General features: G+C 29.5%; 2 long non-coding RNA genes across 3 annotated transcripts; one reads left to right on the top strand and one right to left on the bottom strand.

Annotated features, from left to right (window-relative positions):
- Positions 1-264: 264 nt before the first annotated feature.
- Positions 265-1427, bottom strand: LOC141670769 (uncharacterized). Its single transcript, XR_012554723.1, has 3 exons — positions 1349-1427; positions 977-1048; positions 265-458 (listed from the first exon to the last, which is right to left on the bottom strand). It is a non-coding gene; the product is annotated as an uncharacterized LOC141670769 (long non-coding RNA).
- Positions 1428-6332: 4905 nt separating this feature from the next.
- LOC141672560 (uncharacterized) lies at positions 6333-9337 on the top strand. 2 transcript variants are annotated; one of them, XR_012555597.1, is made up of 6 exons: positions 6333-6546; positions 6671-6770; positions 6876-7001; positions 8285-8421; positions 8647-8733; positions 8952-9337. It is a non-coding gene; the product is annotated as an uncharacterized LOC141672560 (long non-coding RNA). The 2 variants fall into 2 exon arrangements; XR_012555596.1 differs by having other exon boundaries at positions 6876-7071.
- The last annotated feature ends 1615 nt before the right edge of the window (positions 9338-10952 follow it).

Here is a 10952-nt window from a genome sequence, read left to right as displayed (position 1 = left end):
GCAATGCACGTCACGCCTTGTCAGCAGTCCACATGGCGCCCAATGAATGGTTTATTAGTATTTCATTATTGGTCCACGTGGCATGTAACAATCAGTCCACCTGATATTTATTCTGACGTTCATAATTGTTGGAAAATATAAATGTAAACGTAATGAAATATATTTAATTTAGACAAATTAAAGTACTTATTAAGCAAATTGACTTTGCAACTAGCGTAATTATAATTTTTTTAACAATGTCATTCATAATGGCCAAAACAGGCGTCACATTACACAAGAATACAAGATAACTTGATTACAAAAATATACAGTACATGTTTTTAACAAGTTCGATAAAATATTGTTTTTCACTCGTATCAATCCATTCATTTTTCCGTCTGCATATTTGTGATTAATGACCTCAACTTGTCCCAGGATTCCAGACCTTAATCTTTATGCTCTCTGCTAAATGGAGTTGTCTGAAACAAAAATCAGTGTTAATATAATATATCGATTGGCACTGCTCAACATTATAAGCATCTATGTAAATTAAAAACAGAGCATGAATGGGAGAATCGATTACCTCTTAGCTTTAAAACAACTAGTATCCAAACAATCACAAATTCACTTTCCCGGAGTCGAGAGTACAACATCATTTCTATATTATGTTATGAATAGTGTTACAGCATTAAATTGAACTTTTAAATATAAATGGTACTCCACGCAAAAAATCGAGTAATCTTTGAGTTTTGAGTTTTGACATAGAATGTATCCACGCAAAATATCAATGCATAATATTATTTGCAGAAAATAACATTTAAACCTCTCGTGGCTAGATACAAAGGCAAGTATGTAACAACAATGATTCTACATGTGCATGCTGTAATGTAAAGTAGCCAGTAAAAGAAGAAGGCAAGTTACAAAACTTAGGTGCATTGGATTATCAATTAGTTAGAATTGATAACTCAAGTAAATGTGCTAAAATATCTCACCAGACCTTATATATACTAGTAGAAAAATCCGTAACTGTTCAAGTTTTGGTATAATCATGGCTTGATTTCACCTGCAACTGCTAGATACATTACATAATAAAAGAGGACAAAATTAATAATAAGGTATGATCGAGAGAAACTTAATAACAAATTCAAAATGATCAACTTAATTTGTCAAGTATGTCTTTTTTTTAACCCATCTAATTTCAGATCACAAACATAATTAGCAGGAATATGAGCCTATAACCATAGCTTGTTTAATCTAGAATAAGCAGGTTGGACGGGATTAGAAAAAATAAGATCTGGGAAGAATTTATACTTTAAAAGATGAAATCGTGATGCACAGTTTATTATAAAAGAAGCAGAAAAAAACCCACCGTAATTATATATGTGTGGATAGATAAGATAACCAAACAACATGTTTTGCCTACTTGTTGAAGTTGAGATAGATCATATTGCTGACATAAACAAAAATCATGTTAGGAAATCAAGAGATATAATAGAATAATTGGAGTCATAGAAATTTAAGAGATAAGTATACATGTCCTTACGTACAAGATGACCTGTGGGTTGAAGCTCTGACGATCGCACCATCCACGTCAAGATGAACGTAAGGTCAAGTCGGGGAGAGTTTTTCACATATTAAGAAAGAATGGCTCACAAAAGTTCTCTAGGGCGGCAGAACTGATGAACAATTAGGGTGAATATTAGGGAATCGGGTGTTAGGCGGTTATTTTAACTTCTGAGATAAATTATAAATTAAAATCCCACTTCTTGTGCAGGATAACTTTTCACTCAAAAAAGTAGAGCGGGACTTTTTCCCCGTTAGTTGCGGGAACATTTTTGGCCAAAGTAAAATAATTTATTTTTCTAGCAACATTCATTGGTTAAATACTTAAAAAAAGTCATAACCTCTCGACTCTCGTGCCTTAGTATTCATATAGTAATAATAATAATATTAAAAAAATACATTAATGTATTATATTAAATATTAACTTTGATTAATAAATATATAAGCTTTAACGAACAAAAAAAATGTTGCAATATATTATTATTTACTTTAAAATCAATATCACGTAAAGTTAAATTATTTTAAAGGCTATCTAAGGATGTTTGATATTGAGATTGTTTGGCTTATTAGCAAGAAATTGAATTCTAGACTTAACAGTAACTTGCATAGTAGTCTAAAGGTTAATATTTGGACCGAATTCGTTTCGCTTCAAGAATATTGAAGGTCTAAATTTGGATCAACATTATTTATTGGTCCAAATTTATATCGGGATTTTAATAATAATAGTTAATTTATTTTCTTTAATTTATTACATATATTTTGGTTTCAGATATTTCAAAATTTAATAACTAAAATTATGATATTTATAAATATACTTCCATTTCCTAAATTCAAATTACAAATACAGTCAAACATTTAAGTGATGATTACAACACATAAAGCTGAATTTGAAACAAAATGTTAATGAAATGCAATGTATTTAAAATATCAATTTAGTTTGACAAATTAAATCATACAATATACTATCTTATGTCATATAAAAATAAAAATAAAAACTTTTATAAAGACTTAAAATATCCAAAATAAATATTTTAGTATTTGAACCGGAAATTAGATGGACTAACTATTAAAGTTTGGAGATGGGTTCGGTCTATATTTCGAGCAATTTTGATTCAAATTTTGACATTTAAAATAATTTTTGATCCAAATTTTGACCAAACTAAGGAATTCAATACAAGGCTTGAATTACGTGGAATCCAATACAAGGCTTGAATTTTTGTAGCTAATCAAACATTTCAAATTTAATTTTGGTGATTCAAATTATAAAATAATAAAATAATTAATAAATCAAGAATTTTTTTTAATAATATATTTTAAAACAATAATACAAAAATTATATACATACATATTTAAAACTCCCGCTTTTCTATACAAAAGTGCACTCATACATCTATACTATACTATAATAGCTCGAATGAGATATAAATAATCAGATCTTCTTCAGTTAAATAATCAGAGCCCTTAGATCTAAATACTAAAAAAATACACTCCACGTGTTCTCGGGTTTAAATCCTGTCAACAACAAATATTTATATTATTATTTATAAAAATAAATATAAGTTCTCAGGTTCGAATCCCATTAATAACAAACATTTATATTATTTATAAAGATACTATACTATAATAGCCGGAATGGGGTATAATTTGTAGTTTGGTTAACCCCTCATTTTGGTTATTCATTTCTATCACGACCGTCGGATCTTTTTCATCAAATAATCAGAACCGTTAGATCTAAATACTAAAAAATACACTCCACACGTTCTCAGGTTCGAATCCTGTCAACAACAAACATTTATATTATTATTTATAAAAATACATATAAGTTCTCATGTTCGAATCACATTAATAATAAACATTTATATTATTTATAAAAATACATATAAGTTTTCATATATAAATCACACTCCTCAACAATAAACATTCACATTGTTATATACAAATAAGATCTCATCAATAATATACTATTTGAACCTAATTTGAAATTATAATTATATAATCATTATATATTATCACTACAACAAAATAGGCCAATTACGACGGCCAACTTACGACGGAAAAAAATGCGCGCCCAACTTACGATGGAAAAAAGTAAAACGTCGTATTTATTTATGACGAAATCCAAAACCGTCGTAAGTTTAGTATTTTATTAATAAAATTATGCACGACACGATTAAAAAAAATGAAAATTATTTGAAGTTGCGACGATTTAAACATTTCGTCGTAAGTTAATTATTTTTATTAAAATTTTAAATTGAAATTAAATAAATAAAAAATTTCATCTAAATTTACGACGAAATATTTGCGACAGAAAATATTGGAACATCTAATTTACGACGGAAATTAAAAATCGTCGTAAGTTATCAAAGAGGGAAATTTAACTTTTTCCCCAATTTTTTGGCGGAAAAATAAAAATCATTTGAAATTGCGACGATTTAAACATTTCGTCGTAAGTTAAATATTTTTTTTAAAAATTTTAACTTGAAATTAAATAAATAAAATTTCATCTAAAGTTGCGACGAAATATTTGTGACGGAAAATATTGGAACATCTAATTTACGACGGAAATTAAAATTCGTCGTAAGTTATCAAAAAGGGAAATTTAACTTTTTCCCCAAAAATTTGGCGGTAAATTTGACTTTTCTGAATTTTTTTGCAGATAATAATATATGACGGATTCCTTCGTAAATTAGCACATCCATACGGTTGTATCGTTGAAAAATATTTTTAAAATAATCGAAACACTAATTCAGGATTAAACATTAGTTAGCTGTACTAGGCAAAATGATGTTTGACCGTTAAAATTGCAAACCAAATAAAACTATTTTGATATGAAATTTTGGTTATATCACTAATATATATATCTATTGACATCTATATGGTTGGATCGTTGAAAAATATTTTTTAAATAATCGAAACACTGATTCAGGATTAAACATTAGTTAGTTGTACTAGTCAAAATGATGTTTGACTGTTAAGATGGCAAACCAAATAAACTTATTTTCAAATGAAATTTTGGTTATATCACTAATATATATATATATTGACATCCATATGGTTGGATCGTTGAAAAATATTTTTAAAATAATGGAAACACCAATCATAATTGAATACTAGTTAGATGTAGTAGTCAAACATCAGGTTGACTGTTAAAATGGCAAAACAAATAAAATTATGTTGATATGAAATTTTAGTTGTATCACTAATATATATCTGGTGACATCCACATGGTTGGATTGTTGAAAAATATTTTTAAAATAATCGAAATAATAATTCAAGATTAAACACTACTTAGATGTACTAGTCAAACTAATGTTTGACTGTTAAAATGGCAAACCAAGTAAAAATATTTTGATATGAAATTTTGGTGGTATCACTAATATATATAATTGTTGACATCCATACGGTTGGATCTTTGAAAAATATTTTTAAAATAATCGAAACACCAATTCATGATTGAACAGTAGTTAGATGTACTACTCAAACTGATGTTTGAGTCTTAAAATGGCAAACCAAACAAAAAAATTTTGATATAAAATTTTGGTTGTATCACTAATATATATATCTGTTGATATCCATACGGTTGGATCGTTGAAAATAATTTTAAAATAATCGAAACATCAATTCAGGATTAAACACTAGTTAACTATACTGGTCAAACTGATGTTTGACTATTAAAACGGCAAACCAAACAAAATTATTTTGATATGAAATTTTGGTTCTATCACTAATATATATATCTATTGACATCCATACGGTTGGATCGTTGAAAAATATTTTTTAAATAATCGAAACATCAATTCATGATTAAACACTAGTTAGTTGTACTGGCCAAATTGATGTTGACTGTTAAAATGGCAAACCAAACAAAATTATTTTGATATGAAATTTTGGTTATATCATTAATATATATATCTCTTGACATCCATACGGTTGGATCGTTGAAAAATATTTTTGAAATAATTGAAACACCAATTCATGATTGAGAAATAGTTAGATGTACTACTCAAACTGATGTTTGACGTGATATGAAATTTTGGTTATATCACTAATATATATATATATATATATATATATATATATATATATATCTATTGACATCCATACGGTTAAATCGTTGAAAAATATTTTTTAAATAATCGAAACACCAATTCATAATTAAACACTAGTTAGTTGTATTGGTCAAACTGATGTTGAATGTTAAAATGAAAAAAAAAATTATTTTGATATGAAATTTTGATTATATCATTGAAAAATAATTAAAATATTGAAACACCAATTCAGGATTATAATAAAATTATAATCAGCTAAGATAGTGTATTTATCAAAATTGTAATTGTATTAATTATAACAATGTCAATAATATTGTTAAGATAGTATTGAAAAAATTATTTTGATACGAAATTTTGGTTATATCATTAAGATAATAAATTATAACAATGTCACTAATATATCGGTAAATTATAATCAGCTACAAGCTTGCTAACAATGTCACTAATTTATAATCCTATTGAAAAATATAATTGTATGAGATGTTAAAACAAATTGATTATTAATCATTTGAAAGTATCAAATATTTTCAAATTTATCTTACATGACTTATAATGATATTTATTTTAAATATTATTATAATGATACTTAGTTAAAAAATATAGGAAATAAATAATTTTAATTATTATATAATTTAATTGTTATAAATTTTTTATTGAATTTCTGTAAATTAGATCGATTGCAAATTTCTAATCCATGTTCACTTCCTTCATCCAATTCATTCCCCCCCGTTTACCCCCCTTTCAATTTCACTTCCCTCTTCAATAAAATACAAACCTAATTGATAGCCTCTTCCTCATCTCTCTTTAACCTCTGCTTCCTTCCCTCTGTTAAAATCAACTAATCAGTCTCTTAGGTTTTCCTATTAGTGTTATTAGTGATTATCTCGACTATTCTCTTCGGAGAAGTCAAGGTGTTGCTGCTCAACTAGATCGATTAAAATGAATAGATACTCAGGTATTCTCTTTGTCCTTGCTACTCATGTATTTTTATTTATTATGACCCCGAAACCCCCATTTTCAATCTGTTTTCTTTAGTTTTTATTTTGAAAGCTTTTGTAATTAAAGAGGCTTTGCTATAGGTTTTGGTTTCAACTTCTTGATACAATCTTTCTCTTCATCCGGGCTTTAACTAAACACCCTATTCTTCCAAGATGACTGCTCTTTTGCACTCTATTTTTGGTAAATATTAGTCTCACAGTTTGGTTCTTGATTGATTTTTTGTTTCATGGTTTTGTTTGTTTGGTGATTTTAACTAATGGGTTGATTCCTTTTTGGTGTAAACAGAGATTCTGACTCCAGCTTTTCCCCATCCGTTTGTTCCTATTGGTGCTGCTGCTGGAGCAGATCGTCCAGCTCCATTGATTTCGAGCAATTGAGGGGGAAGAAAGAAGGGGAGGATTGGGAGGAAAGGTGGAAAGGGCATACGGATAGGAGGCCGTTTGGGCCTCAATCGATAAGTTTTGATGTGTTGTTTTATGATGTTAGTTTTGTATAAGATGTAGGAATTATCTGGCTATATAATACCTAAAATACACACATACACACTTCTTGCGAGAAATATAAGAGGCATGGTCAAAATATGTCATGCTCATCATATGAATATGAAAAACGTTCTTATTAGATACAAAAAAATATTATCTAGTTGGATTGGATGAGAAGCAGTAGGAATCAATAAGAACGTGGAAAGTGCAAAAATATGTATCTCTTGATTTAATTTAGGTTAGAAACGTAAAATCTAGATATGTATAGCATGTTGGCAGTACCAAACTCAAATTATCAGTATCATACCACAGTTAAATATATACGAGACTGTACTTACTAAATCACCTGGTTCTTAGAAGGAGAGTAAACATTTTACTTCAAATTAATTGCAAAATTGACTAGAAGAACATACATACTTTAGATAAATAACTCTCTTAACCCTGGCATGCATAAAACGTGATACAAGTGCCAGCACCTGTTGACCTTGAAGAACTAATATAAAACATGCAATAACTTCCCCAACAGAATCTGGCAAGTCCAACCCAACAAATTCAAGCCCTTGAACTGTGTTAGACATGGTTAAGCAGAGGTGCAAAAGCAGATAAAACCCCATAAAAATGGTAGATGTTGTCGTAAAATTAGCAAAATACTGGATACTCAGTTTCCAGAGTCCGACTGTGGCTCCACCTGTACTGATGCTAAAACTTGTTCCTTGTCGGAAGCAATGTCCATAGGATCAACTAGGCGTACATTTTGAGCCAACAAAGTAGCATGCTGCTCAAAACTTTCTCTTACACCTTGTCTTGCCCCATTTTCTATCATACCTTGCATCATCGTACTCTGCAAAAAGTTAAATTGTGTTTTATAAGCGGTCTTGTCCCTAAAGCGAAATCTATGTCATTTGAAAGGATTTTATTTCGTGCTACCGGGGGTAATGTGTACTTGAAGCAGGCTGTTGTCGGGCACCCAGTCATGGATCCTGTTTCTGGGGAAAAGGTTGATACCTCTGGATTTGGTTGATTATATTCACTTGAGATGATGTAGTGAAAACTGAAAAGTTTATTTCGTAGAGAAATTGCGTAACGTATATGTAGTCCTTTCATTACCTATTCAGTTTTTTTACCTATAATTGTTATTGCTTGCATCGTTTTTTATATACATACGAGTCGTATATGATAATATTGACTTCCTGATGGTGAAATATCATACAGGTTGGAGAAAAATATATTTGCGGTCTTCGTCTCCGAGGAAAAGCAAAGAATAAAATCCTAAAAATATGTGAAGCTTTTGGAGCAAAACATTATTCTTTTAGTGAGGACTAGCTAAGCAAGCTCAAATGATAACTGAGGTATTCATAGTGCTCCGTTTCATGCTTATGTATCACTCATTGTACATTGTTGGAACTGCTATGTCAAGTTGAAGGGGTCTTGTTCACCTAGGCAGCTGTTGCCTATATTTCTGTCTATTAACATTGAAGTTTCCCTCTTTTCTTTACTTTCATTGTCGTGCTTTACTTGAGTCCTGCACAATTTTCGCTTAATATTTTATTGATAAAGTGTTTTATTGTCGATAGAAAGCCGATAAACGTAAGAAAATACATGCTTTCAAGAGGCAGAATGCATGGCAACAATTTCAGACTACCAAAGGCCGAGCTAAGAAGGTTTGTTTTAAATCCATTTATCATTGTATTAATAGCAACATTGAACAACTCATGATCAGCCTATGTTCTAATAAGATTTACTATTTTAAGCAATTTTTTTTTGTATATGTGGCTTTACAGTTACTCATGTCATGCAAATGCTGCAATTTGGTAAAAGTTTCTGTTATTTGGTATCAAGTTAATTGCACTTTACAGATATTATATATTTTTTAATGCAGGGTACTCGAATTGACAACGCACCATTGAATGGCAATGACTTCCGAAGCAACAATGATGAAGATGAAGATAAAGATGTTGATCGTTACTCCCTTCATTAACTATAGTAATTTTATTTTAATTAGTTATATCTACTGTGTTAATCAGGAAACCTGATTTGTAAGATAACCAAGTTGTGCTTGTAAACTGAATTTAGGTTGTGGGTGTTTGTAAACTGAATTTTAATTTGCTTTCTACTTTTGATTGTGAATTAGTATGGATTTACGGTATAACTAATGTAAATTATGTATTATGAGTTGATTGCGAGGTTTAGAGTTTGTTTTGAGTTTGCGATTGCATAAGATTTTAGCAGGTTAAGAATTTAAATTGGAAGCCGAAAATGGCCGGATACTGAAAATTTAGTTTTTGGTTATTCTGGAAAAACAAACTTACGACGGTTGTTCTTCAAACATTCCGTCGTAATTATTCTGGTAAAATGAACTTATGACGGTTGTTCTTCATATATTTCGTCGTAATGTATCCATTTTCATATTTAATTTTTTTTTTTTGAATTTTCATTTTCCCAGCTTGTAGGCCCCATATCCTAAAATACGACGTTTTTTCTGTCGGAAATTTCTAACTTACGACGCATTCTTCCGTCGTAAGTACATAACTTACGACGTTATTGTTCGTCGTATTTTGGTATTTTACGACAAGAAATTCCGTCGTAAGTTGATTTATTATTTTATTGAGTATGTGGGCCCCTACTTCTTAACTTGCGACGCAATTTTATCTTGTGACGAAAAAACGAACTTACTACTCGACCAAAAACGACGAATTTTTTCCGTCGTAAATGGCTCGATTATGACGATTTTAGTTCAAAAAAACCGTCGTAAATGGCCAGATTTCTTGTAGTGTATGTAATTATTTATATTAAATTCTAATAAAATTATATAAAAAAATTAAAATATATAAATACTAACCAAGACCCGTGCATCGTACGGGCCGTAAACTAGTACAAAATAATATGTAAATATTTTATTATTTTTCATAATTTATTTTATAAAATAATAAAATTGTAAATACTATAATATGTCCATAAATTACACAAATTATAGTTCAATATATTAACGGCATTATTATCAAATTATTGTACTAAGATCACGGCCCACCCCACAAGCAGACATTGAACCAGTACATTTAAATTTGTAAAAGCAGGGGAGTCTGTTAAAAAATAGAGGAATCCTCGGCAGTTGGCACGTCCTAACACTGTTACTTATCTAATTTTCTATATTCAATTTTTCCAAAAGAAAAAACTATCAAGTCAATTTTCAATTCAGTAAATCATAAAGTTTCAAATAAAATATAACCTAAGCTATATTACTTTATTATTTTACTTTATAACTTTTAATGTAAAAAAATTATCTATAATATTTAAATTTAGCAAACTACATGAAACATATTTATTAATAAAATGTAATATATATTTATTATGTATTTCTTTCGATAGTCCCCATTTAGAATAACATTTGCCAAGTTAACGTGCACTTAATTCTTTTTGACAAAAGGAAAAAAAGAGTAGTCAAAAGTGATGGTTGTTAACGTGTTTAGCGAAGGTGGGCAGTAATCGAGCACTTCAGCTACCAATAAGTTGTACAAACACATATCGGTAAGTAAAAATAACTTTTACCCGCCCATATAAATTGGTAGATAATTTATTGGTAAGTAAAAGTCAAATTTCTTGTAGTGATAGAAAATAAAAGACTCCCTATTATTTTCCAGATCATGAATTTCGACTCCATCCTTATGTCTCCATAACGATGCCATTATGTTTTTCATTTCCATGAAATCAATATTCTTCTCCGTTAGAAATGCTCCCACCAAAACAAAAGTTTGCTTATTCGGTTCGACCTCCTCCTCTGCCACCAGGACTCCTCCTTCATTCTCCTCATCCAATGTTAATCTTGCATTCATCTCCTCCGTATTTTGATGTAATGATGCCATAACACCTTTCAAAGACTACT

This window comes from Apium graveolens, chromosome 7 (genome assembly GCF_009905375.1).
Source record: "Apium graveolens cultivar Ventura chromosome 7, ASM990537v1, whole genome shotgun sequence".
Taxonomy (NCBI): domain Eukaryota; kingdom Viridiplantae; phylum Streptophyta; class Magnoliopsida; order Apiales; family Apiaceae; genus Apium; species Apium graveolens.
This window is presented reverse-complemented; position numbering and strand designations above follow the sequence as displayed.